Consider the following 18754-nt stretch of genomic DNA (forward strand, 5'->3'; position numbering starts at 1 on the left):
CCTTTGAGCAGAATATGGCTTGATTCTCAAGTGACAGTCTCTGTCATCTAGGGTTGGTTTTATTGCTCTGCCATGTCCAAGGACATGTTCATGTTCTTTTTTTTTATTGTAACTTAAATTTTATTTGTTTTTATCATTGTTTCCAGACATTGCAACTTTTCTCTGTCGCCAGAGACAAAATAATTTTACAGCATTGCACTGCAATAAGTTTGCAAAGAATTATATAAACAATAGTAGTACATAAAAAAGGGTGAAAAAAAGACCAAATCAAGTAATATGCTATTATAAAGTAGCATGGATATATCAACATTTTCAGAATTGTGGATTCTTTCCTATCCCTTTATCTTTTGGCCATTAGAGTTAAGTTTACCCATAGGGTATTGCATATCCTTTTTGTCACTATGTTCCAGAGTTATTTGTTTTGGGATACAAAGTTATCTCATTTTGAACAAATGTTCTCATGCTGGGGGGTTGTCCCTCTAAGTCTTGTTGTCATCTCCTCCATTCATTTCATCTCACAGATTTGACTGGTTACCTTACCTATTGTTGGAGCCCTTGGTGCTTTCCACTTGGAGGCAAGTGAAAGCCTGGCTGCTGTGTATATAAAGTTTAAAAGTTTCTGTTCATGGGACTGTATATCTATAGAAGGTAGGCCCAAGCGGGCAATGAGGGAGGAATACAAGAGGTCCTTTGCACACAACCCATTATCAATATATTTAAGACAGTCATTTTGTGCATACTGCTACTGAAAAATGCCTTACCCTTTAAACAAAACAGGGATTGTTTATCCATATATTGCAATATATTTAAGCTGGCCAACTAAGTCAAAGTCATCCCATATCTGGCCAGTCCTACGCTTAATTTTCATCTGATTCATTAAGAATTCTATTGCTTCATTATACATTTTACAAAGGGACTAAATTTTACCTGCAACTTACTAGCTGCTTTCAAAGTAAAACTCCCAAACTTGGCTGCCCTTTTATTAGACACCAGTGGGATCACCTGACTATAGCTGGGAACGGTGGGAGCTACAGTACAACATGGAGCTGGTCACTGCTCCTGTATAACTATAACAAACAAGGGAAAGTTGTGTTCACCACTAATTTTTAAAACCATGATGAGAGAGGAAGGCAGAGATATATATTGTAGGAGAGGTGAGGGCTGAAATCTAATTTATGAGGGCTGGGGGGATTAAGGAGAGATGTTATCTGAGTACGAAGCGGGGGGGGGGGAAAGAAGAACCGAGAATGAAGACACAAAGGGTGAGATATGAACATGACATGGAGCCAGGACGGAAGTGTTTTATAACAGGCTCTACTGCACATGTCCCTATTAGCATTCAGGGAAGAGAGAAGAGGCTCCGCAGCAGCACAGGTCAAAGCAAAGCAGCTCATGTAGGTGTGGACACAAGGCTAATGCTAAGGTATTTAGGGGTCAGACAGGGTTATTTGCCATTGTCTGAAGCTGGCTTTACATGTCAAGGACTAAACCAGTGGGGTATCAAGAGGGTTGAATTCTCCTTTAAGGCTTTCTGGGGGAGCCCCTGAAGGCATAGTCTTTCAAAGGGGCCAAGGGAGGCAGTGAGGGGACGCCCCCTACTTATGTTTTGAAGAGCAAGATTTAAACATGTTCATATTGCCAACTCTGAGGTATTTGGTGCTTCTCTTGGGGTTCCTTAAATGTATATAGTTTATTTTCTACTGGGTTGATTAAGACTTGAACTCCAGTGTCCCTTGAAGAGGGGGGGGGGGAGAAACTGGGGATTAGCTAAAATTGATTGCAAAAGGTGATGGGAGCCCACTAGGGGCAGTTTTCCACAGCAATGTTCCCAGATCCTGAGGGTGAATTTAGTTGCCTACATTCTATCTATCCCCCCCCCACTATGTTAACATCCTACATCACCTTACTAATGCTTTGTCCATAGTGATGGGTGAATTTATTCGCTAGGCACGAATTCGCCGCCAGCTAATAAATTTGCAAAACGCCCGTGAAAATTCGCGGAAATAATTCGCCAGCGTCAAAAAAAAATTTCCGAAAAAACAGACGCCGGCGTCAAAAATGGGCGCCGGCATCAAAAACGAGACGCTGGCGACGTTTCGTGAAATTTTTCGCCATTTCGCGTGAAATTCGCGAATTTCCCCGCGAAGCTAAACGGCGCAAATTCGCCCATCACTATTTGTCCGGTTTGAGCCTGTTGATTTCACTTATAACCAAATATAATCTTAGTACACTGTTAGGCCATTAGCATGTTAACCATGGTTGATACATAAAATCGTAAGATGGTAATGCATTGCCCCCTGGCTCTGACCTAACTGAGATTTTCTGAGTGGTTATGTCTACCATGGGTGAAAGGGTAAGTAATTCTTTGATGCATGAATATCCTGTGCATATATGAACTATGAAACAATAAAATAGCAATTTTTGTATAAATCAGCACTAAATAAACTAAGCACATCAACAAAATTTAAGGTACAAAGACCCTGAGATTCTACAGAGGTATCACCAATATAGATAATAAGGTTAAATTGGGCCTTCACGTCCTTGATTGGGAGTGTCCCGGAGGCTTCTAGAGCACTCACATAAGGGTGGAAAGGGTTATTACTCATGGTGTCTCCATGTGTCCAAGACTGGCTTTACCAGAGGCTGTGAGACTGTATAGGCTTGTTATGGTTGTCTTAACTGTATTATGTAGATGCTGGGGATGTATTCTTGGATGGCGATCTTCCAACTTTGGTCCACACTGGGGAAAGTCTATCTGGAGATCTGGAGTTCCCTGTAGAGGTGTCTAGTGATTGATCCATAGATGCTATTTCTAGGTCCTGTGTGCTACCATGCATTATCCTCTGGGTCCTGTAATATGTTTGCTGATGTCCCTTAGTAGCTATAAGCTTAAAGGGAAAGCCCAACTTGTACATAATATTATGGGAGCATCGCATCTGGGTGACCGGTTGTGGGTCCCACCTTTTCTTTAATGTAATGGGTTATATATCATTGTATATTTGTAGCTTTTGTCCTTAATCTTAAATATGGGGAGAGTAGTAATGTAGGCAGACGATTATGTCTCTTGGTCTGGACACTCCAGGTAGTCGTAGTGCAAGTCAAAGTCATAGTCGTGGGCTCGGTCAAAGCGCCAGGCTTATGCAGGGAGGTCTGGGCTGAGCGAACGAATAAATGGCCTGATGTCTTGCGGGCCCACTTCCTCTGATATTCCACCTGATCTGTAGATTTTGGTGCCGTGACCTATTCTCTCAAGTCCTCTGTTTGTGTCCTCTGTCCTCTTGCAAAGTGGTGTTGCTGTCTTCCAGTATATTCTATCTTAAAATTAGATCGTCAAAGGTTGTCTCTAGCTTGTCTGTTCATTCTCCCAATGCATTAACATGTGCATACGTCTTTAAGAGCTGTATGAATAAACTCCTTGATGGTCTCTGTAAGTTTGCTAAAATTAAAAGAGAGTAAAACCCCTCTCCATCTAGCTACCCACCAATTATTAATACCACATTAATTACAGATATCTATATTATTCAGCTGTTCAGTTTCTGATGATTGTGAATAATTTCAATAAATATTTTAAAGAAACTATGTTGTGATTCGTTGTTGCGTGAAGGTGTTCAACACCAAAAGGTGATTACCCCGTTAGGTACTTTGTGCCGTTAAGTAATGATTAAAAATTACTTACAATATACTCAATTAAGTGAATATAAATTACTTATAAAAAACTAAATTAAGTGATTAATTAAAGTGCTAGTACAAATTTTATTCTGAATTCATGATTAGAAATAACAAAATTAAGTTGAAATGAAAGTGCCTGCACAGATCAGGGTAATAAATTAAATAAAAACAGAATTACCACAATTTAATTAAGAAAAGTGACTGAATTCATTACAAACCACTTGCTGAACGTGAATAAATATTGATAAAAAATGGGGGAGAACCCCCACTAAAATGGTAGATTGTAATTGGTTTACACACCTCAGCCAAGGCTGATGGGTGTTTGAAAGTGAAAAAATTAATTAAAAAATGTTATATCAATTTGTCCACAAAGAGACCAGCATTGAAGAAAAAGAGGTAAAATGAAAATGATAGAAGTGGAGAAGTCTCAAGATCTAACTGCCTGTGATTTTCTAAGTTTTGGGACCCCACAAGTGGGAGCGCAGCTAGTTGCTTAGCAACGAATATACATCCGCGTCTTACCCTGGAACCCAACGTAATGACGTCACGAGAGATCCAAAATAGGGAAATATCCTTTATCCAGAAAACCCCATGTCTCGAGTATTCTGGATAACTTTTCCCATACCCGTATTACAAAAATGGTCCATAATAAAAAAGTAATATAAAGCAATTGTAAAAAGTCTATTTCTGGTGTACTATCTGAAAACAACTGAACTGGTAAAGTGGTAAAAATGCAATCCCATGAATATAATAGCAAATACCCTTTGCCATTAAAAACCGTTTCTGGAGATGCTATCAGGAAAAGGGATATTTTTGAGTTCAGGGCAATATCAGTTCAAACCTGTCATAAATATATCTGTATATCTGTATGAACCCAGGTGGTATCCTTTCCATGGAAAAATAAGACAAACCGTAGTATTAAGCTAAATTAAACAATATATACTTAACCATGCCAAAAGTGTTAAGTAAGACCTTCAAAAAGTCTAAAATGCTGATGTAATGAAATCTGGTTAATGCTTTTGTTTCTTGTTTTTCTGTATTAACTTTTTTTTCCTGGATTGCTCTTGTAATTTTTTTTTTATTTTTTAACCTAATGCGTGAAATGTAATAAAATTTGCATATTTGAGCACAAATAAGAATAAAAATTTGCATTTCCCAATGTAATATTCTTCATTAGACTTTCATTGCATTGTGAATCTTAATTGTACATTGCACACTTTTAAGACATAGACAGGCTAGAAGGTTGTGTAAACTTTTGTAGCAAACTTAACTTTTCCAGTTAGAAGTGCTCACTATCAGAAACTAAAACATTTGAAATCGATATCCTGTCACATGATAATGCCATTACATATGCACAAAGGCAAAATTGTTTGCAATGAGAATATTTATACACATTAATAAGTTTTTTTTTGTTATCAACCTTATTACATTTCAACAAACTCTTCCCCCCCTGTGCTGATGGGGACAGACTAATAAAGTCAACAAGGGAAATTAAAATGACAAAAACAATTATTTTTATTGAGCTGTAATAAATAGACCCAATTGGAAATTTGGCGTTTGTAAATAATTAAAATGATATTTATATATTGCATTGCATACATATACATTGCATAGAAAAACCCGAAACGTTGGCCGGTTCTATTTTAATGTAACTAATAAACATGAAGTTTTATTTTTAAAAAAATCCGGGTGTGCACCTGACTTTTTGGATAACAAATATATATATATATATATATATATAGAGAGAGAGAGAGATAAATATATATCTATATCTCATATTCTCAATATTATATATAATCCAAAATCCAATAAGGTCCGCATTCTCAGGACTTCTTAAAAGGAAAAAATGTTTTATTGTAGAAGTTACAGACTGACGTTTCAGCCTGGTGATATGTATATATTGATATCCATGTTCTTTGTTTAGCCTGGAGATTAAATCGTACTTACTCACAGTTAATGCAAACAGTTAGGGGCCGATTCACAAAGGGTCGAATATCGAGGGTTAATTAACCCTCGATATTCGACTGGGAATTAAAATCCTTCGACTTCGAATATCGCAAGTCGAAGGATTTTAGCCCAAATAGTGCGATCGAACGATCGAAGGATTATTCCTTCGATCGAACGATAAAATCCTTCGGATCGAACAATTCGAAGGATTTTAATCCAACGATCGAAGGAATATCCTTCGATCAAAAAAACTTAGGAAAGCCTATGGGGACCTTCCCCATAGGCTAACATTGAGTTCGGTAGCTTTTAGATGGCGAACTAGGGGGTCGAAGAGACAGTACTTCGACCATCGAATGGTCGAATGATTTTTAGTTCGATTCGAAGTCATAGTTGAAAGTCGTAGTAGCCCATTCGATGGTCGAAGTAGCCCAAAAAACACTTCGAAATTCGAAGTTTTTTTTACTTTGAATCCTTCACTCAAAGTTAGTGAATCGGCCCCTTAATGTTTAATGGAGGTGGCTGAAAATGCTTCAAAATAAATGTAGTTTTTAATAAATGTATGGTATCGTGTACAGATTTTTTTCCATCTACAGTCTCTAGCCTTATTTGCTTACAAACAGTAAGGACTGGCCTTGATCATTTTTTTGTTCTTTTAGATTTTTGTTTCACTAAAGTGACTGAATTACTCCAAGTCTGGTAACCATAGTTGTATTTGCTATATAATGCTTGTGAGTGTTATTTTGCCTGGTGCTGAGAGTACATCACTTGAAATGATATAATGAATCATCCATATTTTTATAAGAATTTGGCCCAAGTCTGCAAAATTGTTATTCACATACTGTACTTGTTTAGAAAAATAGAAAACATTTATGAAATTAGATTTGATCAATTATTTTAATTCCTGAACATGTCTACCAATAGTATTTTGAACTTTTTTTTCTAAACAATTTTATATTTGTAAATTTCCAAAATCAATCTGTAAATTGTTTTGCTCACTTAGTAGATAATAAAGTGATGCAATTTCGTTTTGGAATAGCATCAGCTACAGCACGCTCTATCATCCATGCATTCTCTTTCTGAAAAGCATTGTCAACAGGTAGAGCACTTTGGTTAATGTCTTCTATGATTTCAATTAATGCAGCACTAAAGGAACTGAATATCAATGTACAGACAACAGTTCACATTTCATTAATAATTATAATGACTCAAATATTATTTGAAGCTATGGAGCTTACTAAAATCATTAATAGCTTTGCAAGTCAAAAGTAAAGTCTGAAATAGAATAGGGCTAGAAATGCTGTATTTTGTATACTAAACATAAACATGAACTTACTGCTAGTGATGAGCGAATTTATTCACCAGGCGCGAATTCGCAGTTAATTTGCGCGATTTGCCGCCAGCGAATAAATTCGCAAAACGCCCGCGAAAATACGCGAAAAAAATTCGGCGGCGTCAAAAATGTTTTTTTCTAAAAAACGGACGCCGGCTTCAAAGACGGGCACCAGCGTCAAAACATTTTTTCGGCAAAGCGAAACGGCGCAAATTCGCCCATCACTACTTACTGCACCCCAAGCCTAATCAAACAAATGATTTATGCTTTCAAAGTTGGCCACGGGAGTCACCATCTTGTAACTTTGCTAACCATCTTTGCAAGACCAAGACTGTACACTTGCTTGCTGTGGTCTGGGCTGCTTAGTGATCATCATAAATAAATCAAAACAACACAAGTCAAATAATATCTGCCAGAAGCCGATACAGCAAGACTAATAATCAGAATTGGCAGACTGCACTGGGTCCTGTGTTATCATATTATCTAATGTGGATTTTATAATTTTTGTATTGTTTAATACAAACTTCCTTGAACTCTGCAGAACCAGTGGCTGCAGCAAAATAATCCTCCAATAAGAATTCCAGTTTATCTGTTTAAATCTGGCTCCATGATCTTTGTCCCTGCAGCTGGAAACTGTAAAGGGGATGTAAAAGCAAAAATAAAACCCAATACAAATCTCTACACAGTCGCCTACTTCTCTACAGGAAAACAAAGCTGCTCGAGTTCTGTAGGGCTGGGAAGTAAGGCGGGGGCTCCCCCTACTGTTCGAAAGCATGATTCCCTGCAGAGCAGTTAGGGACCGTCTGACAATTCCTATCCACAGCAGTAAATAAAGGGAGAATTTCACTGCATACAGTTGGGTATCTTATAAAAACTGTAGATTTTTTTTAATTAAAGTATATAGGAGGTTTCTTTTTCATTATAGAAAGTAAAAATGGGATTTAAATTCTTTGCCTTTACATGCCCTTTAATCTGATTACTGAATCTTTTTAGTGATGTTGCCATATGTTGCACTATGTTTTTTTGTGCTCCGTGTGATGTGAAAAACTTTGTTTAATCTACATCTGTAGGTTTGTGTGCATTGTCTGACAAAACACTGTAGGAAGGTACATATTTCACAGGATGCTCTGAGACCCAGCAGATGAAAGGGGATTACAGAGGCTGTCTGTACATCAACAATCACAGGTTCTGTAAGTGATGAGTCATCCCCTGGGAGAAGGCAGCTGGCTAAAAAGTAGCAGAAAGTGTGAGGTGGGAGATACTCATGTGCCAAGCTTGTTATAAACTGATATATGGAGCAGGAACCTAAACTCTGGGTTGGCAGTGGATGTGATCTTCTTTGAAATTGCTAAAGAATTTGATACACTACCACACAGAAGGCTACTGGTTAAACTGAGGATAGAGAACTGGCTCAAGGAAAGATTACAAAGACAGGGGGTAAATTGGGCCTTTTATAATTGTACCAGTGGTATTAATGGAGTACCATAGGGGTTTATCCTTGACCCTTTGCTTTTTAACTTGTTTATTAATTGCCTTTAACTGGGAATAGACAGTAGTGCCTCTATCTCTGAAGATTACTACAAAATAAATTGTGCAAAACTATATGTTCCATGCAGGGCACTGCAGGATGATTTAACTAAATTTAAAAAATGGGGCAGCTAATTAGCAAAAGATTAATGTTTTTAAATGCAAGTTTATGCATTTTGGTAAAAATAACTTAAAAGTGAGTTATACACTAAGTGGCAGTGTGTTGGTGGTATCCTTATTTGAGAAGGATTTGGAGATTTTTGGTGATAAAGCTGTGTAACTCTAGACAGTGTCACTCGGTGGCTACTAAAGCAAATAAAGCTTTGTCTTGCATATAAAGGGCATTAACTCGGGAATGAACACAGTTTTGCCTCTTTATAGGTCTCTGGTAAGGACTCAACTGAATTTGCAGTGCCATTTTGGGCTCCACTCCTTAAGAAGGACATTAATGTGCTGGATAGTAATAAGCTGTAGTGCAGAGAGAAGCAATTAAAGGAACAGTAACATCAACAAATTAAAGTGTTTTAAAGTAGTAGAAATATAATGCAGTGTTGCCCTGCACTGGTACAACTGCTGTTGCTATACAGAAGCTTGTTTATATGAACTATATCAGTGTTTCTGAAGCAAACAAATGAGTTTTACCAGAGCAGGGCAACAGTACAGTTTTCATTATGTTAAAACACTTTTTTTGGTGTTACTGTTCACTTAAGCTAGTAAAAGTGAAGGTGGATATAAACCACAAGGGTAGACCATGAGGGACATGATTACTCTTTACAAGCAGTAAATTAATGCACTCCCATAGACATAATAGTCAGTGGGGGATCTTTTTTCAGATAGAAAAGATCAAAGAACTAGAGGCCACCCCTTTAGACTAGAGGAACAGAACTTCCATTTGAAACATCATAGATAGTCTTTCACAATTTGGACTGCAAGGTTGTTAAATGCCCTTTCAGCTGATGGCAGATTCTATTAACTATTTTTGAGATTTAAGGATGATTTCTTGATAGTGATGGGCGAATTTGACCCGTTTCACTTCGAAAAAAAAATTGCCAAATGCATCACATTTTTTTTCTTGTCACTCATCAATTTTTTTCAGCTATTGGAGTCTGGGTGTCATTTTTGTGGTGAAACTCGGCAAAATATTTTGCTCATCACTATTTCTTGAACATAATATTCAAGTCAATATCCAGTCACTTATTAAATCACATCACTTCCACCTAAGGAACATATCCAAAATATGATCATTTATCATCCAAGATGCTTCCAAAATTCTTATTCATGCTCTCGTCATCTGATGTCTAGACTACTGTAACTCAATTTTAATTGGCCTTCCCCACCAGAGACCGTCACCTCTCCAGTCCATAATGAATACTGCCACAAGGCTTATACACCTCAGCAACTGCTCCTCCTCTGCCACCCCATTTTGCCAATCCCTGCACTGGCTTCCACTACTCTTCAGATTAAATTCAAATTAATGACCCTGACATTCAAAGCACTTCATAACTCTGCCCCACCCTACATCTCTGAACTCATCTCTATATACTCACCAAACCGATTACTACGCTCCTCTACTGACCTGCTACTCAATTCTTCTCTCATTACCTCCTCACATGCTCGCATTCAAGACTTTGCAAGGGCTGCACCCCTCCTCTGGAATTCTCTTCCACGGTCTGTCCGACTTTCTCCCAACCTCTCTGCTTTCAAGAAATCTCTTAAAACGCACTTATTTAGAGAAGCCTACCCTCACTCTTAACTACCAAATGCAATACCACATACAATACCATATCTCTCACCCACTTAATTTTGATCTTGCCCAATCCCACACCTTGTGTATTATTCCCTTCCCTTTAGATTGTTAACTCTTTCTGCACAGGGCCTTTCTCACTTTTTGTACCGGTACTGATTGTGATGTATGTAACTCCATATGTCCTATGTATGTAATTCATGAGATTTAGTTGTATAAACGTTTACTTTACAGTGCTATGAAATATGTTGGTGCTATATAAATACATGTTGATAATAATAATAATAATAATGTCTTTTGTGAGTACTATAGAGGAGGTAGCTGCTGCTGGAAAGCCTAAAGAAGGAAATCTCAAAAGGAGCCTGTGGCAGGAGGCTTCAGTGAAGGTGAAGCCAGGACCTAAAAAGAATTTAATGTTTAGATAGCTATACACTAGTGGTAATAATAACAAAAAAAAAGTCTCGAGATTCAGATAAGTAAGTTAACACTCCTTGTCCGGCTTATACTTGTATCCCTTCAAGTCCAAATCAAAAAACTAAGCCAGCACCAAAGGCACAGGAACAAACAAGAAAAAAAAAAGATATCTAATATATCTTAATATATATATATATAGTGGTAATATATATTGGTAAGTGGTATATATTGGTAAGTAACAAACCGTATAGTGCTTTGTGGAGATCACTAAATACACCTTATGTGTTAAACCCCTTCCAGTTACAACGCCACCATCAGAAAAAAGATAAAATGGGATTGGCTTTCTTTAATATAATCCTGGGTACTCACAAACGTTGTACATAAAAATATTATCCCGGGACACAGCTTCCCCTCTGGTACTGGCTGTGGAGTGATATGCACAAGCAATTGTGTAAAACAATTTTTTTAATTCTTTAAAAAATAAAGGTTTTAATATACACTCACATGGTATCCATAATGTAAAACATATGTATGTGGACGTTTCTTTCGAGCTCCCCTTTGGCCTGAACACACGCTTGCATTTCAAATATGAACCACCTTGCAGCGTCTTTTAGCCTTACGCAAGGTGAAAACCAGTGATATTGCTCATAGCATCCAATCAGCAATTAGATTTGAACAGTCACCTACAAGTTGGAAAAGAAAAGCAAATATTTGGTTGCTATGGGCAAAGTCACAGTAATGTTTGCCTCCAATTTCAATAACTATGTCCCTTGGGGCAGATTTATTATATGGTGTTAAAAAAAAAAAAATGTGGAATAATTTGACACACATCACCGTGAAAAAATGGCGTTAAATGGCCTATTTTTTGGGCAGTTTTTCTAACTTCCATTGGAACGTACTTACCGAAGCAGTGTAAATCTGGTGTTCTCATGGTGTAAAGTACCATACACCTTGATAACTTTTGCCATTTATTATACACTGAATGATACACTACACTTTTTTTTGCTATATACTATGAAAACACAGATTGCTTGAATATATAGCAATATATGTTTTAGTGGCCTTTTTTACATATCTCTTTTCATAATTCCTAAGTTTTGCTTGTTTGAGTAAGAAGTTGAATTAAATTGTACCTCTAAGTTGCTTTACCAAGGTTAGCAACAAGTGGTAGCAGTAGTTTTTGGACACCACTTGACAGCCCATCTTTCATAAACCTGAGCCATTTCATTAAAAGAGATTCAACCTCTTTCAAACAAAATTGCTGGTTGTGCACAATTTTAAAATTAGAAATTCTGACATTATTCTAGAACATTGGCCAAGGGACATATTGCAGCAGCATGAGCCTGCAGCTGGAACCTTTGCCCTTTGTGTGTATTTTGATAGACCATCACAGCTTGTTTATTGAATCTGTTGAAAAGAAAGAAAGTAATCAGAATATTTTTCTTTTGTTTTAACATTTCATGCACTAGAAATTGATGTGTTCATTCAGAAACAATAATCAGTGTTCTGATTATCTCCGGCTAGCTTCCCTCAGTTGAAAATGCAATTTCATAGCCTCTGAAACTAAAGTTAAAAAAGCCAGATATTTCATATGATTTTTCTTTTTTATTTATATGTTATGCTTTAAATTCACCCCAAAAAAAGGGGCAGTGACAAACATTATACACAATTATAAATAATATATAAATTAATGAATGAATGCATTTACTTACTATTCTGAGCAGGATTTTCAAATGGGTCATTTTATCAAATACAGGCCTGGGATGGTAGATTGGCAAGTAATTTCTTCTCATTTGCACTTGTTTCAAATGTGACTTCATCATCACTATATGAATGGCATACTGCCCCTCAGTGAAAAATGATTACAGCTAAATGAATCCCAAAGGTTAATTACTAATGTAGAACAATACCACAAGACTCAGAGCAGCAGATCGAGATCTTTTTTTTAAATACCAGCATCATTTTTTGCTTCATTGATCTATCACTAAACAACAGCTGTTGGGCTGAAGACATGAAGCACTGTAGGCATGGCACTTAAAACCCTTACTGAATGGTCACACGTGATTGTCTGGGGCCTTATTTAAAGTCACAGAAGGAAAAAGTAGGAGTGACATGTAGCTTCCAAAGTACCTCTTTAGAAAAGCTATTAATGTGATAGATCCACTAGAATAACAGTATTTAATCTTTATCTTGTTCGAGCAACATTTATTACCATGCCAGATTCTGGTAAATACTCTTTATATAAATAAAGGTGATTATTTGTAAAAATGGACTCAAAACAGTCGAAAATGTGTTAGATTTTGCATTTTTACCAAGTGCTGGTGATGAAGATAAGTGAATTCTGGCAGTGACAAGCAGTACCCATTTATAGACCTCAATTTTGAAAGCTTATTAGTGAGGAAGAATTTCTAGTAATCTGTGTCACATTCTTTACATACTATAATGCTGGTTTTTATTATTCTGTGTTTAAAAAAAAAAAAATCTAAAGTAATTATACTACTGTATTTCTTGTTGCTATTTAAGAAAGTGTGATCATTTTTTGATACTGAATTCAGATTCGCTTAAATCCTAAACATAACATTGACAGGTTTTCTGTATGGCAGATTGTGTAAGCTATCTTTACAATTTTCCGTTATTAATTAGTAATGTGTCAAATTATTAGAAATTTATGGTATTACATTAGGAATAGTCATAAGAAATCAAGATCATATATTGGGAACTTTAGAAGCAGACAACAAATACCCATTAGAGTGACCAAAAACAGAATTTGCAAGCAACTTATCTTTACCTACAAAATCATCATCTTCAAGGGGAAGTCTTCCCCCTCATGATATTTTTTTAATTAACAAATGTTTCATTTTGCTACTATTACTTCCTGTCAAACATACGTCAATTTCTTCTGAATTCAATCCAGATAGTGCCACAGTCATTAGTGCCACAGTGGAAATTAGAATACTAGTGCCACAAGACAGAAGTGCTAATCACTGAGCCATTGTTAATGCTAGATTTAATTCATTCAATAACTTCATAATTTCATTTATATCCCTTTTTAATTGTTTATAACAAAAAAGAATGGTTAAATATATTTTTGCTTCCAACACTTCAGCAATGGTGTGCATGGCTTTACATACAATGCTAAAATAATCTAGGCAAACACAATTGTTGGGTTTTCACAACTTCCAACAAGGGTTTATTTCTGAACACAGGGCAAATTACTTATCACATTTACTTTCATTGCTAAAAGGGATTCTGTCAAGTTTTTTATGGTATCCTCTTTATCAATAAATTACACATTGCACCCACCATGGGTCATTTTGCCTGGTCATGTGCTTTCATAAAGAGCCAGCACTTTACTTTAGAACTGCTTTCAGATAGGCTATTGTCTCTCCTAACTGAAGGAGTCACGACTTGGCTTAAGAAAACTTTGATTTTTGAGTTTGAGTTCTGTACTCAAATCTACCACTTAGTGGGGCATGGGAGCATTTTCAGCATTGAAGGTGTCTGGTAGCTGTTATCTGGTTACCTTTCTATTGTTGTGCTGATGGGCTGTTAGGGGGAAGGATGGAGAATTATATTACTCCAACTTGCAGTGCAGCAGTAAACGGTGACTGAAGTTTATCAAAGCACAAATCACATGACTGGGAGCACCTGGGAAACTGAAAACATGTAAAGAATCTTTAGTCTTTTTATTGTGGTATATCCTAAAAAACAAGGGATGTGACCCTCCACACGAGATATGGCCTGGCATTTTTTAAGTTGTTGCCAATTGAAAAGAGGAGAAAATATAACTCAAGGATACTCTGCAAATATCAAAACATTAATACTGAGCTACTTGTTTTGTAAGTGTGTATGCATTTATATATATTAATATTTTGGTTTAGAATACTATTTTTTCACTTTCTAATATAACAAAATTGAGTTGTGAAAAACTGTTAAATATTTCAGTCATCATTATATCATGCTTTCAATTCAATTACCATAGGTTTCTTTGCATCTACGTTGACAATGAAGCTTAAATATACTACAATAACTTTTTCCTTAATTGAATTAATTTAGCTCACTAAAATAGAGCATATGTTTCCTCTACTTTTATTTGCAATTAAACATTTCCGAATTTGAATGGATATTGTCAATAGAGAGTGGCTGCACATCAGTTAGACGTTTTAGAAGAAAAATACACACACAAAGCAAAAGGTAAATAAAAAGTATTATAAAATGTATTTCAAAGTTTTACAGAATATATAAAAGATTGTTTAAAAATGATTACATAAAGGCAAAGTCTATTCCATTGGAGTGGATAGATAAATATTTAAGCAAGGTCTTACAGATTTATAAACCCTAAATTGCATTATCATCAAATATACTGTAAACATGAAGTCTAAAGCTTGAGTTAAATTACTTGAGCTAGCAAACATCATTCAGGCTTGGGAAAAAAAAACTTTTGACATATAAAAAAATCATTGCAAAGGACAGTAAGACTGGTGAATGCAGTAAGACTGGTGAATGAACAATAACATAGTAATAGGAAAAGGGAACATTGTTTCTGGATTTGTCAATATTCATTGACAAACAGCGTGGTGATCTCAGAAAGCATTTTCTTTTGCTAGAGCAGAAGGACAAACATAATTTTATGCAATTATTGGAGAACAGTATTTATTATTCAAACTGAAATTTCATTTTTTTACATTCTTCTAAATAATTGTAATTTTTATCAAATCAATTACAACTAATGATTTGGGCCATTTAGCTTTGCCTGAAAATTCACAAATTTCTTGCGAAATTCTCAAAACGGTGAAAAATTCACAAATGGCGCCGGTGTCTCACTTTTGATGCCGTCGTCCATTTTTTTCACATTCGCTGGTGAAAATGCACCAGCGTCCATTTTTTTTTGACGCTGGCAACTTTTCACGGCGCTTTCGCAAATTTGCGCCTGGCAAAAAAATAAGCCCATCACTAATTACAACAAATTATAACATTATAACAAATAGGGGCAGAATTGGTTGTATATGTATAGAAAAGTATAGATTAGGGAGCAACATCCATCAATTGGAGAGACAGTGGATGGTGTGCAGTGTCTGAAATATAAGTCCTATGTGAGAGAAGGAAGTGCATTGTAAGTAGCACTTCCATTATACTTAAATATACTTGATTTAGCCTTGAGTGCTTCCACAACCCCCCCCCCCCCCGAATATGTGAGAGAAGGAAAAGAACTGACTCTTGTAGTTGCACCTCCCCATCCCATAATCCGATCACTCATGAACCAATTTAAAACATAATTTTTACTAAACGGATTAAAAAGGAGAATCCAGGAAAAACATTAAAATGAGGGAAGAAACAGGGAGACGGAAAGACTGAAGGTATGGGGTGGGTAGTCTGTTTGTTTCTAAGAGTATCAGAATGGCCACAGACCAGCCTAATCGGCTTGCAGCCGACTGCTGGGATCACTTAAGGATACACCTTCAATATGCCATTCATCAACCACCCCTTCACCCACATTGCACCCCTCCCGGTTGTGTGGATAAGGATAGGTTACTTAGGTGCCATGTAAATATAAGCAAGTATTAAGCTTGACTGGCAGAATTGCATTCCTGCATCAAAGGTGTAAACAATTAATTACAACACCATTGACGAGCTCTACCCATTCATGATCCGTTGATTGCCAACCACTTCACCCACAGAGCACTCCTCCTGGTTCTGTAGATAGAGATTAACCTAGTAATAGTCTCTTTTCACCACTCTGACTAACTGTTGTAAAATGCAACTGACGCGTTTCGCCCGCAGTAATCAGCCATTGACAGAATACTGCGGTTGAAATGCGCAAAGAAAGATTTTCGCAAAATGGGGGGAGTGAGTGGAATTTTCTACCTGCTCAGAAAATAAGGAAGTGAACTGCTTCTTCTCCTGACATCACATCCCTCTCTTACTCCACCCCTGGGCCCAGCCATCTCCTGTTTTAACGCATTCTTTCTAACCTAAACACAGCTACATGTGATTCTGCCCATCTCCAACCTAGATTAGTATAATATGGCTGTGCTTGTAGCTCAGGGCTTTCCTTTTTATACACAAGTCCCAAACACAATTATATTTTTGGGAGAGTAATGTGCCAATCACATTCTGCATACTTGAACTAAACTCTATATACCACTATATATAAACCACTATGTAGTGGTTTATATATAGTGGTAAATAGATATCTTTGCAGAAAGATTCTGATCCAGAATACCTCAGGTCCTGAACATTCTGGATAATAGCTCTCAATAAAAAACAGTGGTGTATCTATTTTTGAGTGAATGTAACTTATACGGTGCTTTAATGTGAGAAAAGGGTCTATCTTGCCTATTATTTCACATGTGGGGGAACTGTGACTGTGGCACATTAGTTCCATAAATATGATGTGGGATGCCCCCTTGCCTCCCACAGTGTCCCACCTAACAGGCTGTCTATCCAGTGCTGCACAAGAATATATGTCTGTCACCCATTAGGCAACTGTCAGGAGGAATGTCGTACACATTTTGTGCTTTTGGCTCAAGTACTTTTCAAGTATAGTATTGGTTCTGAATTGTACAAATAAACTGGCAGCTGCTTCTCCCTGTACAGTCAGAGACCTATAGTGAGCAGGACATTTATGCTCTTGGAAGAGCTTTCCCTGCTGTTGAACAGTGGGAACAGCCCAACAGGTTAGAGAATCTTTTTTTCCCATTTTTTTTAATTGTCAAGCAGATTTTTAGAGGCTTAGCCTCCCCAAACCTTTATAAAAATCCACCCATGCTTGAAAACCTTTTGGCATGAACTCTTTCTCATGTAAAAGCTAATGAGGGAAACAGAAAAATAGTTTGACAAATGAGAACAATTAACAACACAATTCTAGTTAGTGTAATAATAGTCTAACTGTTATGAAAATGCCAGGAGATTGCCTGGAATTTCAATTCAATCTTCTTGTTTTGTTTGTATTATATATATTTTTCTTACTGATCCTTCACATCAGATGTCTCGTCAGTTTTACAAAGAAACCCCCACTAGTGATGGGCGAATTTATTCTCCAGGTGTGAATTTGCGGTAAATAAATAAGCAAAACGCCCTCGATAATTGGCCCGAAAAAATTCGCTGGCGTCGAAAAACAGGCGCTGGCGTCAAAAACGAGACGCTGGCGTCGTTTCGCGAATTTTTCGCAATTTCGCAAATTCGCCCATCATTAACCCCCACTGTTTGGTCTTAATGCCACATTTGTAATTTAACTCAAATTTTTATAACTAGGCATTATGCTTTTTCCCCAGAATGTTAGTTTACTTTTGGACACTTCTGAACCCTTAGCCCAAGCCTCAGTCTATCTATCTGTATATATGTCTGCGAATTCGCGCCTGGCAAATAAATTCGCCCATCACTACTGATTATCAGATTTTCCTGTGCATGACTCTGAGCCTGGTAAACTGTTTAGCTAATACATACCCTGTGTACTTCTTTTCCCAGTGTGCTCAGTTACTCAGCATTTTAAACACTGAGCTTCCCCTCATTGACTTGCAGAATTACACAGAATTTATTTACCTGGCTAGCTGCTTTTCAGTCAATTCAGCAGACTTCCAGTTTTCTTGGTAAGCAGTTACAACTTGAAACAAAATGCTATATTTTTCAAAATCATGATTTTGCTTCTCTGTCTCAACACATGGGGATCTTCTGATTTACAAATCTAAAATTTTGCTCAGGCCAAATATAAAATGTATGCCAGCAGGTCTGGGCAGGTGTTAACTCACCCAGCCGACTGTAGCAATGCCATAATAACTTAATACAAAGTTATGCTGAACCTGCAAATGCAATTTCAGTAGTTTGACTGCAGAGTCTGCTTTGTTAAAGGGATACTGTCATGGAAAATAATGTTTTTTTCAAAAAGCATCAGTTAATAGTGCTTTTTTAATTTCATTTTGAAATCTGAAACGGGGCTAGACATATTGTCAATTTCCCAAATGCCCCCAGTCATGGGACTTGTGCTCTGATAAATGTCACTCTTTACTGCTGTGCTGCAAGTTGGAGTGATAGCACCCCTCCCTTCTCCACCCCCCCACTCCCTCGTAAATATAACAGCACTCAATAGTATAAATCAATATCCCACTTAGACACCTTCGGTTACA

This window comes from Xenopus laevis, chromosome 4S, assembly GCF_017654675.1.
Source record: "Xenopus laevis strain J_2021 chromosome 4S, Xenopus_laevis_v10.1, whole genome shotgun sequence".
Taxonomy (NCBI): domain Eukaryota; kingdom Metazoa; phylum Chordata; class Amphibia; order Anura; family Pipidae; genus Xenopus; species Xenopus laevis.